Source organism: Mirounga angustirostris, unplaced genomic scaffold, assembly GCF_029215605.1.
Source record: "Mirounga angustirostris isolate CCGP_5_RB_7025 unplaced genomic scaffold, mMirAng1.0.hap1 SCAF_15, whole genome shotgun sequence".
NCBI classification, from domain to species: domain Eukaryota; kingdom Metazoa; phylum Chordata; class Mammalia; order Carnivora; family Phocidae; genus Mirounga; species Mirounga angustirostris.
The window spans coordinates 2,925,440-2,949,482 of record NW_026991723.1 but is presented as its reverse complement, the minus strand read 5'-3'; the positions used below and the strand labels follow the sequence as shown (position 1 = coordinate 2,949,482).

At 58.0% G+C, this 24,043-nt stretch overlaps 1 long non-coding RNA gene across 3 annotated transcripts; it reads right to left on the bottom strand.

Moving 5' to 3' along the window:
* Positions 1 to 8,253: 8,253 nt before the first annotated feature.
* LOC135362763 (uncharacterized) lies at positions 8,254 to 23,926 on the bottom strand. Of its 3 annotated transcripts, XR_010407913.1 has the most exons (6): positions 22,395 to 23,926; positions 20,504 to 20,621; positions 19,418 to 19,580; positions 18,273 to 18,355; positions 14,990 to 15,100; positions 8,254 to 8,979 (listed from the first exon to the last, which is right to left on the bottom strand). It is a non-coding gene; the product is annotated as an uncharacterized LOC135362763 (long non-coding RNA). The 3 variants fall into 3 exon arrangements; XR_010407912.1 differs by having other exon boundaries at positions 19,418 to 20,621; XR_010407914.1 differs by lacking the exon at positions 18,273 to 18,355 and having other exon boundaries at positions 19,418 to 20,621.
* Between the last annotated feature and the right edge of the window lie 117 nt (positions 23,927 to 24,043).

Here is a 24,043-nt window from a genome sequence, read left to right as displayed (position 1 = left end):
CATGTTGGCGGCGGCTGTCCTGGGCAGGCCTGGACACGGTGACCATCACTGCATCTCCTCACTGCAGTGCAGAGGGGCCCGCCAGCAGCTCCAAATCCCCTCCCTCCCGGTCAGCGGCAGCCCCTGCAGGGCCCAGGAGGCAGTGAAGGGAAGGGACAGGAGAGGTCACACCCCACCAGGACTCAGACTCCGTGCCTTCTAGGAAGGCAGCTGACTGCTCAGGGGCTGTCATTCCCGGGACCCCCCCCCAGGAGGCCAGGATGGTGACAGCCCACAGGGCCTCTAAAGTAGTGCGCAGCTGGGCGGGCCTGGGGGCAGGAGCATGCCCTCCCCAGCACCTCCCCCCGCCTCCAGCATCCTTCCCCAGGGCAGGGGCGACGGCAGCATGAGGATCTCTGTTTTGGAGAGGTTCAGAGGGCACAGGGAGGAGGGAGGGCAACCTTGGTGCGGGGCGGTGGCCCACAACGCTGGTCCTCAGGAGGAGACTCTGCCCACCCCCTCCCCGGGGGGATGGAGACTGCCAGTTGGCTGTGATTTTCCTGCTGCCCCACTTGGCCGTGAGCCTGGGGAAGTGAAAGTCTGATGTTCCTCATTACCCACAGACTGTAGTGATTACAAGGCAGGGGCCCTGCCCGGGGGCTGCCCACCAGCACACCCGCTGACCAGGGAGTACTCGGATGCGAGGAGTGTGCTCGGGGGAACAGCTTACTCCTCGGGTCCCCAGACCCCGAACATGGAGCCCGAGCATCTCCCGGGCCTGCTAGCCTTGCTCCCGGCCTTGGTATGAGGCTCCTGCAGCCTCTGTCGGGGGCCGGGAGGGGAGGCGACTCTGGGACAGCCAGGATGGGGTGCAGGAAAGGCAAGCACGGGGATGTCCGAGGGGAGGAAGGAGAGACAGACCCAGCCCAGCAGCTGCTCTTTGAATGGAGCTTGCAGGAAGGCATGCCAGGCAGCCGAAAGGAATGTCAGCAAGCGAGCGTCAGGGCCGAGAAGCCATTCCGTTTCCCGTTATGTGGTTCCCTCCAGTGCACCCTGCAGTGGCCAGGCCAACTCAGAACATTCAGTACAAGAGCTGAGCTGTCGGCTCATCCCCAAAGAATCCTCCAGCTGCTGGTGCCAAGGCTGCTTGGAAAACAGGCTTCCTGTTATAGGAGAGCCTTACACTTGAGAGAACAAAGCTGGGAGAGCAAGACTTCCCGGGGGTGGGAGGCAATGGCCGGTGTGATGGCAGCCCAAAAGCCACCTGAGTCAGGACTGGAGGTGCTGGGGGCAGAGAACTGCAAGAAGGCGTTCCCAGTGGAGCTGCGCTGGGGGCAGCCAGGGTTTCTCCACACGGGGCTGGTTTTTCCGATGATGATTAGTTTTGCGTCAAATTGACTGACCCAAAGGACGCCCAGATTGCTGGTGTGTCTGTGGCAGTTTCAGAAGAGATGAGCATTTGACTCAGAAACTGAATAGAGAGCCCTCCCTCGCCAATGGGGATGCGCGGCACTCGGTCAACAGCAGCGTGCGGGAGGAGGGCGAATTCGCTCTCTCATCTGGAGCGGGGGCGTCCATCCTCTCTGGTTCTCCGTCCTTCTGTCCCCGCATCTCCCGCGTGCAGGCGGTGGTGCTTCTCAGCCTCCATAAGCACGTGGGCCAGTTGCTAGGATAAATGTCCTGTACTTAGAGCAACATGTCTCCTGTGCATTCTGTTTTTCTGGAGACCTTGTTACAAGTTGTGTGTTTTCAACGTGCTGCCTTCTCTAGGTGAAAAGTGACCACAGCGCCCTCACCATGCCTGCCTTCTGCAATAACCCATAATGGAGGAAACGGTCCCGTCGGGCAGGGGACGGACCGGAGAGACGCTGCCCCTGAGCGGGTGTAAAGGGAAAGACGCTTCCCCTGGGAGCCCACCGGGGGCTGCTGGGGACGGCAGACGGCTCAGCCAGGGAGAACGGAGGCGGCAGAGCGTTTCTCCATGGGTAACCGTGGGATTTGATTACCTTACAGCTTCTAGAGAAAACAAAGTTGCTGGAACGCTTGTTGCGCCCTGCGGACGTGGCTTCGTGGCCTGGTTGTCACTGTGGAGCCTGCTCTGCACCTGCGGTGACTCTGATTCCCGAGATTTACCCAAGAACACGCAGCTGTGCTTCAGCATTTGTTCCCAGGAAGCTTTGCCCCCGAGGTTGAAACCCACTGTTGATGTTGCTGCTCAGCTTCCAGGCTCCAACCTTGCTCAGCGGGGGCTGGCCAAACAGTTGCATGTATATGTTTTCCCGTAGATATAGACAGAGATAAGCAACAGATGGAAGAAAGAAAGAAAGAAAGAAAGAAAGAAAGAAAGAAAGAAAGAAAGAAAGAAAGAAAGAAAGAAAGAAAGAAAGAAAAGAAAGGAAGAAAGAAAGAAAGGAAAGAAAGAAAAGAAGGAAGAAAGAAGAAAGAAAAGAAAGGAAGGAAGGAAGAAAAAAGAAAGGACAAGGAAAGAAAGGAAGGAAGAAAGAAAGAAAGGAGGGAAGGAAGGAAGAAAGAAAGAAAGGAAGAAAGAAGAAAGGAAGGAAGGAAGAAAGAAAGGAAGGAAGAAAATAAAGGAATGAAGGAAGAAAGAAAGAAAAGGAAGGAAGGAATGAAGAAAGAAAAGAAAGAAAGAAAAGGAAGGAAGGAAGGAAGAAAGGAAAGAAGGAAAGAAGAAAGAAAGAAAGAGGAAAGAAAGGAAGAAAGAAAGAAAGAAGACAGGAAGAAAGGAAGGAAGGAAAGAAAGGAAGGAAGGAAGGAAGAAAGAAAAGGAAGGAAGGAAGAAAGAAAAGGAAGGAAGAAAGAAAGGAAGGAAGGAAGGAAAGGAATGAAGGGAGAAAGAAAGAAAAGGAAGGAAGGAAGAAAAGGAAGGAAGGAAGGAAGAAAGGAAGGAAGGAAAGAAAGGAATGAAGGAAGAAAGAAAGAAAAGGAAGGAAGGAATGAAGAAAGAAAAGAAAGAAAGAAAAGGAAGGAAGGAAGGAAGAAAGGAAAGAAGGAAAGAAGAAAGAAAGAAAGAGGAAAGAAAGGAAGAAAGAAAGAAAGAAGACAGGAAGAAAGGAAGGAAGGAAAGAAAGGAAGGAAGGAAGGAAGAAAGAAAAGGAAGGAAGGAAGAAAGAAAAGGAAGGAAGAAAGAAAGGAAGGAAGGAAGGAAAGGAATGAAGGGAGAAAGAAAGAAAAGGAAGGAAGGAAGAAAAGGAAGGAAGGAAGGAAGAAAGGAAGGAAGGAAAGAAAGGAATGAAGGAAGAAAGAAAGAAAAGGAAGGAAGAAAGAAAGAAAGAAAAGGAAGGAAGGAAGGAAAGAAGAAAGAAAGAGGAAAGAAAGGAAGGAAGGAAGAAAGAGAGAAGAAAGGAAGGAAGGAAGGAAGGCAAGAAGTCATTATTTTGCTGCTGGTACATTTTAACTTAGGATTCGACCCACTTTTTCATCCTGGAAATGCTGGAAAACAATTACAGTGTGCACTGACCTTGATGAGCAGAGTGTAGGATCCAAAGACCTGGATCCGACAGCGCTGAATTCTGTCACTGTGTCTGCAGTGCGAACAAGGAGGCAGAAAACGAGGGGAGTCAGTGGGTCTCATGGCTCAGGAGGACTTGGCCGTGAGCGAGCTCAGTGGGAAGGACGGGAGGCAGGAGGGGCCCCGGCCACCTCCAGAACCACCTTGCTCACCTCTGCCCTCCCAAACAGCATTTCCTAAACTCCCCCCGAGGTCAGGGTCCGACAGGCACGTGCCTCTCACTGACGCTCCTGTTACCAACTGGGAGTCCACCAAGGGAGCGGGAGGTATGAGGTGCCACGCTCCAGGCTGGGTGGACGGCGTGAAGCGTCCGGGTCCCGGACCACCACGGGCTGTCATGTCCGTGGGTTCGGTGCTCGGAGAGGTTGCCAAAGCCGAGCAGCACATACAGTCGCCCCGGCCCGTCACGGTGCGGCAAAAGGGGAGCGCAAGTCCAAATGCTGGGCCTGCAGGGACAACCAGGCTCACGCGGCCGCCCACTCATTCATCGTCCGCTTCCTGGAGCTACTCCTCGTTAGACCCATTGTACAGTTGAGCACCTGGAAGCCCAGGGCTCCAGCAACCCGGTGAGGATCACACGGCTGACTCCAGAAACGAAGCCAAGCAGATAGATGTGATTCTGAAGGGGGTCGTTCCTGCACCGTGAGATGTTGCCTTCTTATGCCAACACCCTGCCCCTCTGGGTTTCTAGTTTGGAAGCCCGTGGGGCACGGAGTCCAGAGGCCACGATATGCTGGCAGGGAAGCTGCAGTCTCGTGGCTGCTCGCCCGCCTCCCACCTGTGCAGTCGGGCAGTGCTATGAACCTGGAACTGAGCACTCTCTGAGCCTCAGTTTCTCCCTCTGCAGGATGGGGGTGATGACGCGCCCCCCCCCCCCGCACTGGCCGGGTTATGAGGGGTGCAGATAGCCGTGCTGTGCGGGTATGTTTACCTGTATCCCCCTAACTGTGAGGTCAGGAACAGAGTCACTGATGAGGTGCCCGTGATTCCCGGAGACCCCTGACCCGAGCACGAAGGCCCAGCACAGCACAGAGTCTCGGTACAGGGGAGGCCATAACAAAGCACCACAAACCAGGGCTACACATCAGAAGTTTAGCATCTCCCGGTTCTGGAGGCCGGAAGCCAGAGACCAGGGCGTCGGCAGCACCGCCCTCCCTGCAGGATTCGGGGTAGAATCAGCCCTTGCGTCCTCCGGCTTCAGACAGCAGCCGCCAGCCCTGGCATCCCTGGCTTCTGGATGCATTGCTCCCACCTCTGCCCCTCTTCCCACAAGCTGTCTTCCTTGTGTCTTTTCTTATAAGGACTCGGGTCCTACTGGACTAGGGCCCACCTGATGCCCTCGCCTTATCTTGATCGCCTCTGCTAAGACCCTATTTCCAAATAAGGTCACATTCACAGGCACCAGAGGCTGAGACTTCAATGTCTTAGGTGGGGGCTTCTGTGAGATCTTCCTGGAGATCCTCAGGCTATCCTGGGGGCCTCCGCCCCGTCAAGTGAGGTCTCCAAGGACCACCGCTCAGCGGGCACGAGAGGCCTGGGTCCTGCTGAGTGTCTGGACAGAAGGCAGGCGCTGGGGTGGGGGAGGCCCTCCGCTGTGGCATTTTCCTCACCGGGGGGCTTCATTTGGACTAGAAGCACTGCTCATGGTCCTTGGGGTCCTGCTACATCAGACCCGGCTGAGGGGGTGCCTCTCCACGCATCCTCCAGGAGCGACTAGGAGGCAGGACCTGATGCAGGTCATCCGTGGGCAGGGGACGGGGCACAGGATGGGGACAGGGAGGCCCGGAGGGAGGAAGCCAGTGAGGAGTTGTTGTCCAGCAAAGCACATGCAGACGGTGGAGCTGGTCCTGCTGGGGGCTCTGGGGGGCTCAGAGACGCCGCAGCGGAGGGGTCCATGTGCCGGTCTGCCCTCCAGCACCCAGCTCCCGTTGAGGCAGGCTGTTCTCAAGGGCACAGTCCCCAGCACAGCCACACAGCCAGGACACTGGAGAGAGGGGGCCGACAAGGCTGCAGGTGAGTGCCCGGAAGGCACCAAGCCCCAGGGGCCCCAATTCAGCTGCAGGCCGGTGTGCCCCCACCTTGTGGTGGGCTTCGCAGTGCTCCTTACAGGGCCCCGAAGCGAGCCACCCTGTCCCCCCAGGCGGCCTGCTGCCCGGCGCCCAGCGAGGTCGGCCTGAGTGGGCCTGCGCTGTCTCCACGCCCCCGTTGCCGGACCCTGCAGCCCTCCACTCCCTTCTATGGGCATTGATCGCGGGAGCACCCCAGGAACCTCCTCCCCAGAGCAGGTTCCCCGGGGATGAGACCTGGAGACACAGCAGCGTGCTGTCCTGCATGTCAGGTGTCCCCAAGCATTACTCCTCGTGATCTCTGATAAGGCCAGAGCGAGCCACGCCAGCCCCCAGCCCTCTCTGAGACAGAAGTTTACAAAAGCTTTCTTTAATCAAACATCTCGTGGGACCCACATGGACTAAACTCTCTCAACGTTTGCCAGCGTTCTGCTTGCCAGTCCTGAAAGGCTCTAGCAGAAAACATCCCATTTTCTTGTAAAAGAGAGAGATTTCCCTCTCTACGAGCTGCTAATAAGTACATGCAGCCGTGGCTGTCAGCCAGTTAAGCTCAGGAAAACAAACGAGGGAGAGCGAGCGTGCTCAGAACCACCCCCCCACCCCCCCACCCCCGCCCCGAGCAAGCTGGGGCCTTTGAAACTGCGCGGCTTCCAGGCTTGGGCTCGTCCTGCCCGTGCTGGCTGTTACAAGCCAGGGCTCACATTCTCAAGGACCGAGACCGGAGTGTCTAAGGGCCAGTCAGCTGCATGCCAGATGCGTCCCCAGACTCCAGGCTGCCTCCGGGGCGCGGGTGGGTGGGGGGCGGTGTGCCGTGGAGACATCCTAAGGGCTGAGGATGCCCCGGGACCACTGCTGCTCAGCCTGGCAGCCTGTCGCGTGCACTGCAAGATTCCACACACGAACTTAGGAGGGCAGCGACCAGGGGGGCTGGGCAGGGCAGGACACGGGGCCACCAGTTGTACCTGTTGAGGTATGTGGTGACAGAAGGAGAGGGGCCCGGGGCAGCTCAGAGAAAGCAACTCTCGTTCCCCTACTTCAAGTGCATCCATGGGTTAGGAAACAGAACTTCCCTGTGCGCTGGTTTTGACATCCCGGAAAGATCAGGAGCGTGCAGAAGGGGTCTAGCCGTGCCAGGGAGACCCTCCCCACTGCACTGTAATTTTGCGATTCGTATTCATCCAGTTGGGATGAATGTTCCCCAAGCTACAGATATTGAGGGGGGGAAGGCAGCTACAAGGGACCATTCCCACGGCCCATCACGCCCATGACAAGGGCGCTGATATTCCCCACATCACCTGGCATCACCCTGGCATCACCCTGATGACCCAGCAGCACCGTCGGCATCCAGAAGAAGCCACTCCTCCTCCCCCCGACCCAGCGCCCGGGGCTCATTTTCCAGGTCCAGGAGACTCGCCCAGGAAACGCTGAGAGCTCCTGAACAGGATGCTTACTGGGAGGCCTAAGAACATGGTGGGGGGCACATGCACCTCCTCCCTACAGATGCAGGGCCTGGACGGTTGGCCCTTGCCGGTGAAGTCGGGAGAGCAGCAGGGTCCTAGTGGACCACGGCAACACCGTCTCAGAGATCGCATGCACTGGGCAGGGCTCCCCCCCACCAGACACTCTCAAAGCAGCATTTTCAATACAGCTGGTGTTTGCCAGGACTTAGCATCTCTGTAGACTGGACTCAGGAGCCAGCAAGTCAGAGCTCCTCCAAAGGGCCACGCACAGCCTGGCTGCCCAGGACTGCTGTGTGCATGCAACGAGTACACAAAAGCAATACAAATGTGCATGCCTCGAAACTACCCCGTGCTCGAAAGAAAGTCACCAAGAGACCGTTTCGCGCCGTCCCCGCGCCAACTGTTCCGACCGCTGCCCAGCCACACCACGGTGTCCGTCCGTCCGCCTGGAATGCTCTCCGTGGCATCAAACTCCACCTGCCTATGGCTTGTTAGGGTGTGTATTTGTTCTGCACCAAGTAATTCTCCAATTTTCAGCAGGCGCTGACCAGCGTCCTACACATTAACTCACTTCTGATACTGTCCACCTGGAGGCTGAGACAGATCCCATGGGTTAGAGGCTCTGTCCCACAAGCCTGCCCCCACCGCCCTTCACACTCCAGCCGCAAGTGGCCCACGGGCAACCGATCCCGGGTTGCGTTCATTTGCTCCAGAGGCTCACAGAACTCAGGGAGCCCGTTTACTCCCTGGATTACCAGTGTATTATAGAGGACGTTCGAAAATACGAATCAACAGCCAGATGAAGAGATACAGAGGACAAGGTCCCCTTGGCATGGTGGCGTGTGGAAGCATTCTGGTTCACCAACCCGGAGCCCTCTGAACCCCATCTTTTTGGGGTTTTATGGAGGCTTCATTACATGGGCATGTTGATAAATCACTGGCCATTGGCGACTGATCCAAAGCCAGTCCCTTGTCCCTCCCCAGAGGCTGTGGGCGGGACTGAAAGTTCTTCCTAGTCACGTGGTGGTCCCGGCGGCCCCACGCGGATGCAATCACAGGAGGAACCAACAGAAGAACAGCACGCGTGCGGGAGGGCGTTTTTTCCTTCGCCCAAGTGGAAAGAATTCCTGTCCTCCACGTGCTGGCTTTGAAGAGTTCTGCGACTAGAACAAAGAAAGGAGGGATTCAAAGACGAAATTCAATTTTTTTTTTAATTTTATTATGTTATGTTAGTCACCATATAATACATCATTGGTTCAAAATTCAATATTTAGCAGCCCATAATGGGCATACTCCTCCTGCCAGACGGACGGTGTGATTGTCTTCAGGAATTCAGACTTTAAAGGATGTCTTTCTGGAAGGGAACTTCTGTACTTCCTAGACGGTTGGTGGCTTCTGCAGAACTGGGAGCAGGAGGGAAGCCACACCCAGACCAGCAAGGCAGAGGCTGCGCAGGGGCGTGGTCTGGGGACACAGGAACAGTCAACAGGAAGGAAGCCAGTGGGCCCCGCACCCGGCCTGATGCCCTGATTCTGGAAGCACATTCTGTTGGGGCACCCGAGGTGGTGCTGGGTTTCCCTCTCCCCTACTCCTAATGCTCAGCAGAGGGAAACGTGCTCGGGAATACTTCCATCGGGTCCAGAGATCCTCAGGGATGCCTCTCTTACTCCTGGCACATTCCGAGTTTTCCAGAAAGAAACGGCCTGAAAGGGACATGCTATGCCTGGGAACATTCTGCTTCACGGGACAGCTGCTGAGACCCTTCCGGGTGTCCTCATGCTGGCCCGAGTCCCTAGACGTGTCCGTGCAGGGGTCCAGCACCTGACTCCGGCCAGCCCCACCCTGGGCTCCTGGGGACCCCAGGACAGCCTAGCTGGGGAGGCAGGGGGCAGCAGAAGAGGGGCAGAAAGGACATTCATCCGGACAGAGTTCACTCAGGCCAAATCTGTGTGAGAGAGACCACAGGCTGAGCTGTGTTGTTCCTAGAATAACCTGACACAGATCTCATTGTAGGAATGAGACAGCAAGGTTAGTGAATTCACCTGCTGGTGAGCAGGCCCACCAAGAACCTGACTTTTCCCTAATACCGAAGTCCTGATGCCCAGCCCCGCAATCCCAGCCCCCCCAAACCCCACACCCCAGCCCCACAGCCCCAGGACCCCCCACCCCCTCAGGTCCTATAGCCGCCCAGGACCTACAACCTCCAGGGCCCATACCTCTCAGGACCCCATATCCTTAGGACCCCACACACTCAGGGCCCCATATCCCCAGGACCCCACACTGCCCAGGACCCACGCCCCCTCCCAGACCCTACACCCCCAGGACCCACAACGCTGGTCCTCACACCCCTGGGCCCCACACCCCTCAGAACCCCATACCCCCCCAGGCCCTAAACCCCCAGAACCTACAAGCCAAGGGCCCTCCCCACCACCCCCCGCCCCCGGCCCCCGGGCCCAATCCTAATGGTGGCTCAGGAAGCACTCCAGGCCAGAGCAGTTAGAGAAGTGGTGACTCTGAGGCTGCAGGTGTGGGAAGCTGGGGCAGGACAGGTGCCTGGGAGACAGGCCTCCACCCGGCAGCCTGGGGGAAGTGGGCGGGGCCGAGGGTGGAGCCTGTGGAGGATGAGGCGAGCTGGGCCCTGGAGCAGGGCGGGCCCTGGAGCAAGGCTGGCTCTGCTGGGCATGAGGGCACAGCCTGGGGGTCAGAGGCCTGCGGTGCACCTGCAGCTCTCCCGGGCCCCCACCCACCTCCATGACCCACTGGTATAGAATGTTCACAACCAGCTGCATGACGCTTGGTGGGCTACCAGGGGCTGACCAATTCCGTCCTCTGCCCCACGGCCACTCCTCCCTTCTTTGCTTTGCCCCCGTACACACACATGGGGAAAGCAAGTTCTTCAGTGGACCCATTAAAGTAAATTCCTCTGGGAGATGCCCCATTAGCACCAGGCTGCTTCCATCCCACCCCAACCCCCCACAACAGGCCTGTCGGTCCTCCTGCCCCAGGGCCTTTGCACATGCTGTTCCTCTGTCTGGGATAAGTCTGTACACACACATCACCTAGATCCCTGCCGCTGGTCCTTCAGCCCTCTGCACACCGTCCCCTCCTCAGCATGCATGTCCCTGCGCTATGAGCACTCCTCACACCTTGTAATCGGTGCTTCCTTCCGTGACCACCTGACTGTGTGATTCAGTTAGACCAAGGGCAGGGTCCACCCCCGCGTCCCAGGGATGCCTTAACGGACGCTGTGCTGTCGCCCGGCCGCTCCCCACCACCCCCACTTCTCTGTGTACAGGACCCCACGTCCGAGAAGGCCAGGCTCGACAGTGTCCAGCCACCCGTGGCACTTAATGTCCACTCCACGGAACTTGACCTTGTCACAGTTCTCGCTGGGGCCCCTGCTGCTCCTTGGACCCCGAGCCGGAGCTGTGTCACGAGGACCCCTTCTCCCACTTCTCCGAGACGTTCTGTGGGTCCCGCAGGTCACGGCCCATCCCCACAGGCATTTCCACACACGCCTGAGCACAGAGTGTCCCCTGACTTCTGGAAGAAACGTGAGCTAACTAAAACATTGCCTCTGGGAGGAGCAGCCCCAGTGAGCCCTCGCCCATGTAGTACTTTGTACTAGGTGAATTGGGGCCACTGTGCAGAGGGCTGAGCCCCCAGCCCCGTCAGCTGGGCTGCAGGAACTGCCCAGCCAGACCGGAGCCATGGTGAAATGCAGCAAGTGGGGGAAGCGGGGGCAGGGAATGTTGTGACTTTGGGGGGTGGAGCCTCTGGGGTCCCCGACTCCTGTCTCGGGTCCCCCTTGACTCAGCGTTGCACCAGGAGCCACGTGCCTTGCTCCGAGGCCAGTGGCAGACCAGGGTTTTCGGCCAACACTTGCTGAATGCTGGCTGGGGGGACATGGCACCTGCCAGGGACGGTGGGGGGCTGGGATGGTCCTGCCCTTCGAGGAGTCACGGAGACGCTACAGGCGGAGAGCGCCCACGGGAAGACAGAAGTGCTAGGGAGGGTCCAGTCTGGAGGCCACGTGGGGGGGGGGGCCTTCCAGTCTGGCGCAGTGTCTCCATCATTACCAGACAGAGCGGCACAAGGCCAAGCCCAGACGTGGCTGGGAAAACTGCCCCAGGAGCAGGGTCCTGCCTCCACCAACAAGGGAGGCACCTCCACCAACCACGTGGGCCCGGAGGAGGGCAGGGCTCTGTGTGGCCGTCAGCAAAGCGGGGCTGCTCGCAGGGAGACCACAGCCCCAGCTCAGCAGTACAAAGTGCAGGACAGCAATGTGGCAGAGCTTCAGAGCAAGCGTGGCTCCTGTGTGATTGCCGATGACCGAGCCACTGGGCCAGACACCGCCCCCCACCCCTCCACCCCCCCACCCCCATACGGCAGCAGGCCCAGGGTGCTTGTCATGCAACCAGCCCAAAAGGAGTTCCCACCTGGGGGCACCCCGCTGCCTCAGTCGTATTGCCTGGCCAGTTTGGGGCCCCCCTTGACTGGCTTGTGGACAAGGAAGGTCCATAGGAATGCCAAAGTGTGCTTTGGAGGAAAGGGACATGCATCTGGAAAAGAAGGATAAGCCCCACAGGGACCATCCCAGCCTTGCTCTCTGCTCCGTGTGGACCGCGGAGCCGTGGCACCAGCTAGAGAGGTAGGCTCAGGGCCCAGGCCAGCCCCATCCGAGCCTGTGTCCCGGTGAGATCCTCAGTGGCTCCCGGCCCTGCTGCATGGGGGCAGCCCGCCCTCAGGGGCTTTGCAGAACACCCCTGCCGAGGCTGGCCCGTCCCCACTGCTGCCCGGAAGGGGGGCCTGTCTACCCCTCCCCCTGGGCCCTTGACCCTCCTGCAGTCCCTTCCCAGGGCCTCCCTCATGCTGGACCAAGCTCAGATGCTGGCCGCAAAGGAGGGCCGCCGTGCACATTTCCCAGGTGCGAGCCAGCAGGAAGCCTTGCGCTGCCTGTCGGTGGGTAGAACCCCAGCGATAAGAGGGGATTGGACGGAAAAGCTAACATTTTGCTTTAAGCTCAAAAAACAATCTTTATCAACAACCCTATAAAAGGTCAATTTATTATCCCGCTGTTATGCACCCTGTTTCAACAACAGTAGGAAGCACACAGTGAAGGCAGGAACCCACATAGAATCCACGGTGCTCGGGGCTCCCCAGTCAACCCCGGGCACCGAGCGTGGAGGTCCCGGCCTCGCTGGCCCTCTCATCCCAGCTTCCATGCCCTGGGAAACCCGCAGCCGCCATGTGAGCAGCCCTGGCCTCTGTCATGGCTCCTGGGCCTTCCTGGCGGTGGTGACCAAGGTGATGATGATGAAGTAAGCATGTCCACGTCCATTCTAACAGGGGCATGGCCGCGCACCCGATGCCTGGCGGGGTGGCCACCTGATGGCTGTTCCTGCAGTAGCCACATCCCTCCGCTCTCCCTGGCTGCCCCTGAGGCCATGCCCTCTGCCCTGGACCACAGCTACTGCTCCCCGAGGGCAGGAGCCCGGCTGACGACCTCGGAGCCCCATGCCGCCCAGGCCGGTCCCTAGCCCCCTAGCCGAGGGAAGCTCCCGGCTCGTATGCGTGGTGACTGCACCTCTGCACCTGGCAGACGGAGCCCCAGGAAAGAAGTCTGAGTCATCCTGGGGAGAAAGCAAATGCCGAGGGGAGCTGCAGCGAGGCCAGCGGGGCTCTGCCGTTCCTTCCAGAACGTTCCACGGGAGGCTAAGGGGAAAGTGAGCTCACCCTGCCGAGGCTTCAACCTGGCAAGTGGAAATGCACACAGCTGGCTGGCAGATGCACCCAGACCCGGCAGAAGCTCCAGGAAACAGGCTGAGGTCCACTGGTGCCCCTGTCCACGCCACCCCCTCTTCCGAAGCCCTCCTCAGGCTCCGCCTGAGCTCTGTACCGGCCACCCTGGGGGAGGGGGCCCCCGGGAGGAGCAGCCAAGCTGCACTGGCGCCTGGTCTTGGAGGGTGGCAGGGCGCTGGGACAAGGGTGAGCTGCCCTTGGAACTGCACGGGTTGCAGGCCGCGGCACACTTTGTTCAGACGTAATAACAGCTATTAGGCTGCATAATTGACCCAAAGAGGGAAGTCACGGCAGCGAGAAACAAAGGGCGCTCAGTGCTGCCTGGCCGCCGACCAGCTGGCCCGTGGGGCGCCCAGCGCCTCTTACGTGGGCAGCAACGTCCCCGGCCCCCGGGGAGGGGCGCCTCCTGGCCCCGCCTGGCCCACGGCCTGTGCGTGGATCGCGTGCTCGCACCCCCAGACTGAGCACGCTGGCCGGGAGGCGACACTAGAACACCAGCATCACCCCCACTCCAGGGGCAAGTCCCTGTGGAGGGGCACAGCCTGCGCCTTCTCAACTCGGCCCACCGCTGGAGCCTCTGGCCCCGCGCCCGGTGCGCTGAGCCCGCCGCAAAGATCGGAAAGGCAGGCAGGTGTACAGCGTCAGGGCCGAGAACGAGGGCGGGGAAGACCGCACACCGTGTCTAGCGGAGCCGGGACAGCAAAGGTGAACTCGACACGAAGATAAAAATAAAGCAGTACGGGAGGTCCCTGCCAGCAGAGGGCTGTGCCCACGGTGCCCCATGACCACCCAGCCTGGGGCAGTGCGAGGCTGCCAGCAGGCGGCCCCAAGTCACCGAGGGGGCTGGCTCCTCGCTTCCCAAAGATATCTGAGCAGTCCGGCTGCAGTGAACGGCTCACAAGGTTCACCAGGCCTTGCAAACAATTCCTGGACCAGCTTTGAAGGGCAGGAAGTGGGCCGCAGGAATCTCCCCAGGGATGCTGGAGTCATCCGTCGGCAGGACACTCAGGGCGCCTCCGTGGCCTTGCCTTCCCCGGACAGCCAAGGGGTGTACCGAGCTCTGGGGTCGCGGTGGGGAGCACCCCATCGGGGCACCAACTGGAGCTCGAAGGAGAAGTGCTTTGCTCACTGAGGAGCGAGGGGTGTGAGGCCCGGGTCCCCCCACCCAGACACTAGGAGCGCCCAGGGTAGGGTGAGGCTGCCGGCCCCAGCCGTCCGCCTGCAGAGCCACATCTCCTTCTGGGGGGCGGGGGGGGCCTTCCATCAGAAGGCACAGGAGAGGCTTTTTCACATTTCAACAACAGCAAATGCAATTTCAGCTACCCTCTGCCTTGTGACACGGGAGCTTCGGGGGTCGTGTGAAGAAGTGCACATGGCCCTGCATGATAAGACAGACAGTGCACAGAGCAGCCTCCCAGAGCCCCAACCGCCCCGCCCCAAAAAGCAGGCCCTGGGTGGTCAGGACGCACAGACGGGAAAGGCAGACCAAGGTGGGTGACTCGAGGCTGTCAGCCTGATGGCCGCACAGCAGGACTCCCAGAGGGTAGGGGTGCTTTGTGGGGAGTGCAGGCGCCAGTTTCATGCACACTAGAACATCAGCATCACCCCCATTCCAGGCAGGGGAGACGGAGACAGCTGTTCCTGGGCGGCCACTGCGGTGCCCCCCAGACCTCTGCCCGGCCAGTCTCCGCAGCATCCCCGCGAGAAGTGCGAGTGGGCTTCTCCAATGGCAGGGCGAGGCTGGGGCCAGGATCCCCTTAGTGGGTGGGCCCTAGGCAGGGGCAGGGAGTGGAGGGATCTGCCTGCTTTCCAGCAGGTGCTCCCTGGAGCCCCAGGTCCTCTCTCCGCGAGGGCACACCGCCAGCCAGAGAGGTCTTTCCTCCCCTGCCCAGTGGCCCTGGAGAGCTGTCCCTGATCTCTGCAGACCTGCTAAGGGCAGCTCAGTCTTGCTGAGGCAGCCAGGCTCTGGAATCTGCTCTTCGTGCCAGATGCTGGTCCGGGGCAAACAAGACAGGCTCCCCGAGAGCCCTGAGAGCTCAAATTCTCCTTCACTAATTGCAAACCTGTGCAAGACTGAGCACGAGGATGAAAGCCACCAACTTGCAGCTCAGAACAGAACGTACTGTTCACTGGCTATCCATCCATCATCTTACCTGGTATTCCAGAGGCACAATGTTCCCATAACATAATCGTTTAGTGGAAACCAAGCATTCTGACCATTACTTTTTCTGTACTAGCTTGTTTATTTGGAGTAATTTGCAGCCCTGAAAAAAAATAATAAAGCAAGTGCTAAGGAACAGAGACTGCCTGTAGGAGGAAGAGCTTTGTTTAACAGTTTCCCTGTGGGAAAAGGCAGGCCTTTAGGATCCTTCAGCTTTGACACAGGATGGTCTCCTTGCCTTTTTATGGGACGGAGATCAGCCTCCACGGGAAGGAGCAGAAGCAGAAGCAAGGGAAAGGACTGCAAGCACATGGACTATGTGCAGGGTGTGGCTCGTGGCTCGGTGGTGGCAGCTCGGGAGCATAGCTGGGGGACAGCCAGGCTCTCTCTGGAGAGAATGGAATGCCCAGTCAGTTTATTTCCCAGTGCTCACTGTTCTACTAGTGAGCTGGTGGGCATGTTGGCAAAGCTCACACAGGATGCACCGCCAGGCCACGGAGCACGGGATTGCAGTCCCCCTCTCGGGAGCCTTTCCGCTCTCCAAAAGGATAACGCAGCTCCCTTTCTTTCCACTCATCCTGGACCATCTGAGGTCGATAAAGCAAACCCTGCTGACCTCGCCAACAGTCGGGCAGTCCAGCAAGACTGAGAGACTGAGCCTCACGACAGATGGCTGTGGAAACACACGTGTGCGCATGGTGTGTTTGTATACTTGTGTGCGTGTGTGTTGTGTGTATGCAGGTATGTGCATGGGTGTGTGGGTGTGTGTCAGAGAAAGCTGCTAATAGAACAAGTTATTATGGGATCACAGAAACCTGGACTCCTATTACCAGGACACTATAAGAGCCTGTTGACTTCAAAGCTTTGTTGAAGAGCAAAAAGGCCTCTGACTCCTACAGGCACTGAGTAACTGAGGCAGGGACCACCAACAACCCACCCCAACGTCAGATCCACAGTTGCTAGGGCACTGGGCCCCTCTGAGCCCACAGGTACTGTGTGGGGTCAAGTTCTTTCAAATATGGACATTAACCCTCAGAGAGGTGCAGAGGGTTCCTGAGGTCACAGCCGGGAAGTGGCCAAGGGTCAGAAATCCAAATGCAGTCCCACCCCACATCCCACCCAGAGCTCTGGCCCCATGCCTAATAGGGGCCGGGGGCCGAGAACGCCTAGTCATGGGGCGAGCACCGCACCCCTTTCTCCAGGGCCACCTCCACAGGGTCCAATCTGCAGGGAGCGGGGGGTCAGACCCCTCCAGCAATCAGCAGGAACTGGAACAGGGTGGACTGCTGGGTCTCAGGTGCAAACGGAAACTCCCATTCCGGAGGAGCCCGCAGTCCCGTGGGATGCCCTCGGGGCCCAGATGTGCTCCATGGGCCTACAGCTGCCAAGCTACCAGAGCTTGTTGGAGATGAAACGTCCCCAGTGCCCTAGACCTCCGAATCCACATGAGCCCCAGGAGATGGGCAGACACTTAGAGGCTCAGAACCCTGCTCTTCCCTGCTCCAGGAAGACCCACCAGCCGGAACATGGAGGAAATGGGCAAGAACAGCCCTGGGGTGCCCTGGCTTTCCTCTGGGCCACAATCCTCCCTGCAGCCCCCAGGCTTACTCCCCCCACCCTCCGGTCCAAGCTGCGGTGGCCAAGGTCTGGACGGAGCCGTGCACGTGGCCTGAGCCGTGGGGCTGCAGGGCCAAGCGAGGAGGTGGCACCCCAGACCACACGGGGGAGGGGCTCCCGGCAGGGGTGCAGGGCAGGGATGGGGTCGCTGCCAGGGACAGGGCCCCACAGCAAGAGGGAGAGGGAGGAAAGCTCTCTCCCCAAACACTTCCGTTGGCCAAATCCAAGGAGAAGCCCATGCCGTGCTCTCCCGGGCTGGACGAGCCGCTGCGGACACAGACCCGGAGGAGCCGGGAATGGGGAGCACAGCCGGACCTCAGGCCAGAGTCCAGATTTTAAAACTTAGCACACTAATGGATACTTTTCTACTCAGACCTGAATCTTCCTATGAATTGGAAATCCAATTCCTACGAATTGGAATTCCCTCCACCAGGAAGGAAGGGAAGATGGGTGAGTTAACAGAACAGGCCTGGATGAGATTTGAAGTCCCTTCCTCATGGGCACCAGCGACCCCCCTCCCCGCGCGAGTGGACCCCCTGGGGCTGTGGGTCGCTTGGACCCGGGGTGGCTCCTCTGTCTAACGTCACCACCACCCCAGCCACGAGCCTGCTCGCCATGTGTCTAACACATGCTCAGACTGTGCAGATGTTCCAGATAAAGGATTTGTCTTTCGGAAACTTAAAACCGTGCGCTCCGAGGAGGGATACCTGACGGGAGCTGGGCCAGGCACGGGGGCACAGGAAAGGCCTGCCCTGAAACCTCTGCTTCCCGGGAACGGGGTCCGCTGGGGAAGGCTGGAGCCAGCAGGCCGTGTGGGCCTGGTGCACGGCCTGGTCCCCCCTGGGTGCCGGGGAAAGGCTTATGGGGACCACGATCGCCCTCATGCCCAGCTGCTGAGTGAACCCCGCTCTAAGCCGGCTGCTGTGTCCTCTGTGGTTACTAATGTCCAGGGACGTCCCAGAGGGGAGACCAGCCCTGGACCAACTGCAGCATTGCAGACGATCACATTTTGTACTTCCCAGTGGTCTTTCTCTCAAAGTGGGTTCTATAACCTAAATTTTACAGCTCCAGGGGGCTTGCCGCCTCAAACCTGACACAGAGACATGAGTCACAGGTACGCCCCAAACCCTGCCCCCCAGGGCCACCCTCCCAGGATCCGAGGCCCCGTGTCTGATGCGGGCCGGGGGCTCCGATTAGCTAACAGAAAGCACCGAGCCTGCACTGGGCGGGGCCCGTGGGGAGGCAGAGCCCTGGGCTCCAGGCATCCTGGCCCAGCCCAGGCAGTGCCAGAGAGCGCGAGAGAACTGTGAGCCCGGGCCAGCCCCTTGGGAGACACAGGAAACACCCAACCGGCTCTGGGGCCATTTGTTCTGCAGGGAAACTCAGAAAGTGCCAAACTCGGGGTTCACAGTGCTTCCTCCCCCGTCCTCCATCCTTCATGAAGTTGGTGCTTCTCTCCATGTGTTTCTTCCTACGGCTGGAAAGAAATTGGTGTTGTGTCCTGTAAAATATAAGGTCTTCACATTGTCCAGCATCTAGATTCCGTTCCCGGACGGGCTCTTGGCAAACATGCTTGATGCTGAGGGCGATGGTGCCGATGAGGAGGACGGAGGGCCAGAACCTACCACAGTCGTGTGAATTCAGAGAGCAGTCCTTACCAATGACGTCCTGAGCCCCGCGTGGGAGTCAAGGTGTTCCAGGTGAAACTCTCCCTCTCCGTGCGGAAGGAGGAACACTGAGGCTGTAACAGACGTCCACAGTATGCAAAAGAGGCTTGAGTGGGAGAGGAGGAGGCCTGTAAAGGAGGGGGTCCCCCCGCAGTGCTTGGAGCTGGGCAGGGCCCTTGGGCCAGCAAGAATACTCGCTCTCGGTTGTCCACAGAGCAAGGGGCACCATGATGCTACCAGGGTCACACGCAGGTAACTGGCAGCCTGGTGCGGAAGCTGGGATAGAGGGAAGATCTCTCCATTCAGCACTAGATCTGCCCCTTGAATCTCTCCTGTTACAAGAACTTACGAGTGCAGCTCCCTGAACGGGAAAACTCCGTGGTCCCCTCTGAGGAACGCGCTTCAGAGCAAACCCAGAACACGCCCCAGGACAGCGACAATCCTCAGGGCTGTGCCATGCCCTCCACCTGCTTTTAAAGCCCAGGAGGCAGGTCGCTCCTATCTGCCGTGTGTCCCCCACTGCCGCAATGAAGCCCCTCGTCCCCCATGGTTCCATGCGGTCTTTTGAGCCTGCAGTGTCCTGTCCATGATGACAGTCCCGTAGAGGATGAGGCTGGGGACGTGCACCCCCAGCTCCTAGAGGAGCGTCTGGTACCCTGCCTCACTCCACTGAGCTGCGTGGGGGTCAGCAGGGGTCCTAGCCCGGGCCCGAGCCCAGCTGCTGGCAGAACGCATGGCTTTGAGGTGGGATGCCCCTACGACCTGGAACGGCCCACTGAGAGGGGGCTGCTTCTCCATCAACATAATCAAGACTCAGGGCAAGGGGCTTCACCAAGGGCATGGGATGCACGGGCACGGGATGGCCAAGGCTCCGGCCTGCAACAGAGACGTGGGCTTCACCCTCCGTCCCACGGGTCTCTCTGGCTCCTCAGCCCCACCTGGGTGGGTAGTGGTTCCCCCCAGTCTCTCGGTGCCTCTGTTGAGGCTGGCCTGGGGGCCACATGAGCAGAGAGCAGCCACCGGCTCTCACCCTGGCCCACGTGGGGCCTGAGCCTCGGCTCTCAGGCTGCCCGGCGGGACCCCAAAGCTGAGCATCTGATGACAGAGGGCCAGCCACCCCATTCCCTGGGCTTTACCTTGTCATTGTCTGGGCCCCACAGAGCCGGCACGTGAGCGATTTGCAGAAATCCCAGGGCAGCAAATGGGTGCGCAATGATTTCCGACGGGTCTTCCGGCAGCCGTGCTTGACCCACCATCAGCAGCCTCTTTCCTGGAACCTGCGTATCCCATCCATCCTGCCTGGTGGAAGGAATTCCAGGCACCAATTAGCTGCTATGTAGCAAACACCCTGGGGAGCTCAGGTCTTGTTGAGAATGAGGATACTTTGTCTTCTCTTGCAATGTTGCTTTTCACTTTGTATTGATGTTGCCACTTAGAATTCTATTGGACTGAGCCACCTCCACACAAAAAAAACAACAAATTTAAATCGTGCTCCTGGATCATCCCCACTCCAGGAGGATAAGACGAAGGTGAATGTGGCCAGAGCCCCTGTCACAAAGGCAGGGAGACCATGTCGGAGAGCCAAATGGATTCCAGCCTTCTCGGCGTGCGTGGCCACGGGGCTTACGACTTCAAGCCGAGGCGGGCCTGGAACCCTGAAACAATGAATCATGAAAACCAGCTGGGAATCCCACCTCCCCTTGAGGTGAGGAAGTAAAACCACATATTGCCTGGTAGGAGATGAAGAAATGGCCAGTGGCTGTAGGATCAGAGCCTGCCTTGCGGGGACAAAAAAGCTTCTACATCACCTTGACGATGTTCCCTTAACTGACTGCTCTCCAGGTCTTGGCTTTCAGACCACAACAGGCTTTCCTGTCCGTCACTGACCTGCTGTCCCCACAACCAGAGGCTGGACAGACAGACCAGTGTGTCTACTCTGAGCGACAGGAAGCCACAAGCAGCAGCAAGAAAAAGTTTGGCTTTAACCAAAAGACTAAATTTCCAGTCAGGCCAGTTCCAGAGGTCATGGGCAGGTAGACCCCCAAGCTGCTTGGACCACGTGCTTCCAGATGCTTCCTTCCCTCTGGAGAATTCTGAGGTGCCAGCATTGGGCACATCAGCTGGCTATGGGATGGACCGGCTGCCGTGGGGATGGCGTGGCCAGCCTTGAATATGCGGGTCTGCTGGGCATGGGACACAGCTCGGGGCCTCCAAAAGCTCACCTGCAATAACACTTCGCTTCCCTAAGGCCACTTTCTCATCTGCAAAATGAGGAATCAATATCAACTAGACTTCCTTCCCGCACGGAGAACGTGTGATTCTGTGCCACTTGAAGATTTTCTGTAAGGGGAGGGGGTGGGGGTAAAAACCAATGATTCGGTCAATGGCCCTAGAGTTGCTGACTCCCCGGGGAAGGTGAGGGCTAGCAGGTTGGCAGGAGCCGGCTCCCGGTCAGAACTGGAGACTGGACAGAGCCAGCTCTCAGCTCAAGGTCTCACTGGGCCGGGAGTCCCAGGTAGAGGCTCTCGGGAAGAATCCACTTCCCAGCTCATCCAGGTTGTTGGCAGAATTTGGTTTCTTGTGCCTGTGGGATGGGGGTCCCCGTTCCCCAGCTGGCTGTTGGCCGGGAGCCCCTCTCAGCTTTGGGCCCGCCCCATTCCTTGCTACCTGGCCGCCCCATCTTCAAAGCCAGCACTGACATGTCAAACCCTCTACACATCGACTCCCTCTCACTTCCTGCAGTATACAGTTGACCCTGAACAAAGCAGGTTTTAGGGACACCAGCCCCCACACTGTCAAAAATCCGTGTATAACTTTTTACCCTCAAAACACTAAGAGTCTCCTTCAGACAGAAACCTTGCAGATAACCACAGTTGATTAACAAGTATTTTGTATATGTTGTATGTATTATATGCCATATTTTTACTATAAAGTAAGCTAGAGAAAAGAAAACATCATTAAGAAAATCATAAAGAAGAGAAAATACATTTGCAGGACTGTCCTGTATTCATGGAAAAAATACATACAAGTGGACATGTGCAGCTCAAACCCTTGTTGTTCAAAGGTCAACTGTACTGAGAAATTAGTCTTTGTTCCCAGTTCCTGGCACAGAGCTTCTGGGACACGAGAAGGGCGGGAGTGAGCAACGCCTCCTTTGTTACCCAGAACAGCCCCCTTTAGACCACACCTGAGTTTACACTACGGATGTAACTCTTGGAGGACCCCTCGACAGCTTTGGGATGGGTCCGGTTACCAGGAAGACCAAGCCCCAATTAGGGTTTGGAACTTTCGGCCCCACTTCTACCTCCAGGGAGAGGAGAGGGGCCAGAGACCGAGTTCCGTCACCAGCAGCCAATGATTCCATCAATCGTGCGATGCAGCGGAATCTCCATTCAAATCGCTAACTGGGTTTGGAGAGCTCGCAGGTTGGTAGACGCATCCAGGTGTCAGGAGGGTGGTGTGCCCAAGGGGCCATGGATCTCCACACCCCTCCCCCTCCTGTAATACCATGCGCTGTGTGTCTCTTTCATCTGGCTGTTCCTGAGTTGTATCCTTTATGATAAGCTGGTGATTTACTATGTGAACTCTTTTCCTGGGTTCTGTAAGTTGATCCAGCTAATTATCAATCCTGAGAGGGATCATGGGAGCCCCAAATGTGTACACAGCCAAGCAGAAATGTGGGTAGTCCAGGGACTCCGTTTGTGGCTGGTGTCCAAAGTGGGGAACAGTGTCACTTGTCAGCTCTGATGCTAATTCTGGCGAGTCAGAAGTGAACTGACTAGTCGGACACCCAGTGGGCATTGGAGATTTGGAGAATTGGTGTAAAAAACACAGCTGTTTGATGTCAGGGGAGGAGGCGGGGGGAAGACTCGCTTCCTCTTCTGCAACCAGCCAGAGAAAACCCTCTGCTTAAAAGCACCCGTGGAAATTAGGCTTGGCCCATGTAGAACATCTCCCTGTTTTCAGGTCAACTGATTAGCAACCTTGACTGCATCTACAAAATCCTTTAATCCCATTCTCGGGGAAGTGACCCCAGAGGGTGGAGGTCAGGGGGCCATGGTGGAATCCCACATTCTGCATGGGAGGAGCAGAATCGGGGGGGTGGGGGGAGACCTGCTGGAGATGGCAGCTTCTAAGAAGCCACGGAGGGGCAGGGCACATGGCAGCCTCATCATCAGCTGGGCTTCCAGGTGAGATGCTCAGTGGTCAGCGGCTTGTCCCGGATCAGGATGGTGGGCGGTGGCACCGGGTATTCTGGGTCCTCCTGAGAGAGGTACCAATATAAAGCTGCTCAGCTCGGAGAGGATTTTGTGGGGCTGTCCTGCTCCCCAACAGAGAGAAACTCTTCCTGGGACCTTGGCTGATTCACAGCCTGACACCATTCGCCCCTCTGCTGGAACAAGAGTCTCTGTGGCAAGAACTCGGCAGGAGTCTGTGCCGAAGACTGTGCCCCACACAGTAACCACCAGCTGAATGAAGGAGGGAATGAGGCAATGAATCAGCAGCCTGCCTCCCACCCCTGAGCCTGGCAGCCAAGGGCCATGCCTTCCTCCCCACCAGGAGGTGGATGAGCGGCAGCCCCTCCCAGGTTCTGCTCACACGGCTCTAAAGGTCTTTGCTGCCTGCCGGCCTGAACCGTGCAGCCCTGAGGTGCCTCCAGCAGCTTCCAGCAGCCACCTCCTCCCAGAATCCAGACCCCTGCAAGTAGTCCTGGCCCCTCGCTGATGCCGCTGGCCACACCTGCCTCTACTTGGAAGAGAGATCTTCGGGAGACCTTCATACATACCTCTCCTTAGCAAGAGAAGTGAAATTATCTGCCAATCGTTTCCTAGAAGACACACAAGGAAAGCTGGAGCTAGACTAGGACATAGGGCTGCTTACAAAGACCAAGTGTAACTTTGCCCTCAAACAGGAATTGAAGGCATGCCACAGTCCCCCCAGAGAGACTCGGGTTCCCCGGGTGGGATCACGCCCCTCCCCATCCCTCCCCCCGTTAAGCCAAAGTCTCTCCACATTGGCTGGGGAGGAATCATTCTCTTTGACCTTTGGGGGGAATGCAGCCAAATGAAAAGGACAGGAGCTTAGAAGACCCAACATCTAAGCTCAAGAACTTTGAAAAAAGCAAAAACAAAACACGTTCCCTGAGCTGACCCACAGTGTCACTTGGTTTGCCAACATCCTTGCTTTTCTCCTGAAAATTTCTTTTTATCGCCTTTTTCCCAAATGGCTCTTTGTAAGCACCAAGTGCAACACTCACTGTGCTCGTGCTGCTAACAGTTTCATAGAAAGTATAACCCCCAGGGCTGCAGGCTGTCAACATACACGAGCCTCAGGGATGCATTCAGCCTCCCGCCCATCCTACCAGGGAAAGAACGGAGGCCGCGGCTCCTGGTGTGGACAAGGGTCGCCTGCCATAAAGAGGAGTCCGACTCACCCCCACCGTTTGGGGCGAGCACAGCTTTGCTTTAGGCCTGCAAAGAGCTGACATCCAGCTGCGCTGGAGAGAGAGGCCTTCCAAGTAAGGAAGGTGCCCTGACGGGATCCCCTGCTTCGGAGTGCATCCCGCAGCGCAAAGAGACCCCAGCCCCCAAGGTCACTGAGGGACATGGGGGCATCCAACAGGCCACTTAAAACTTTAAGGAATGTACAGCACTACCTTATGAAAGTAGCCTCCCTTGCGAAGTCAGCATAAGCTGGGACCTGGATGGGGGTCCCAGTAGATCAAGCATTGAGTCCCGGAACCAGACGGCTGCGTCTTAAAT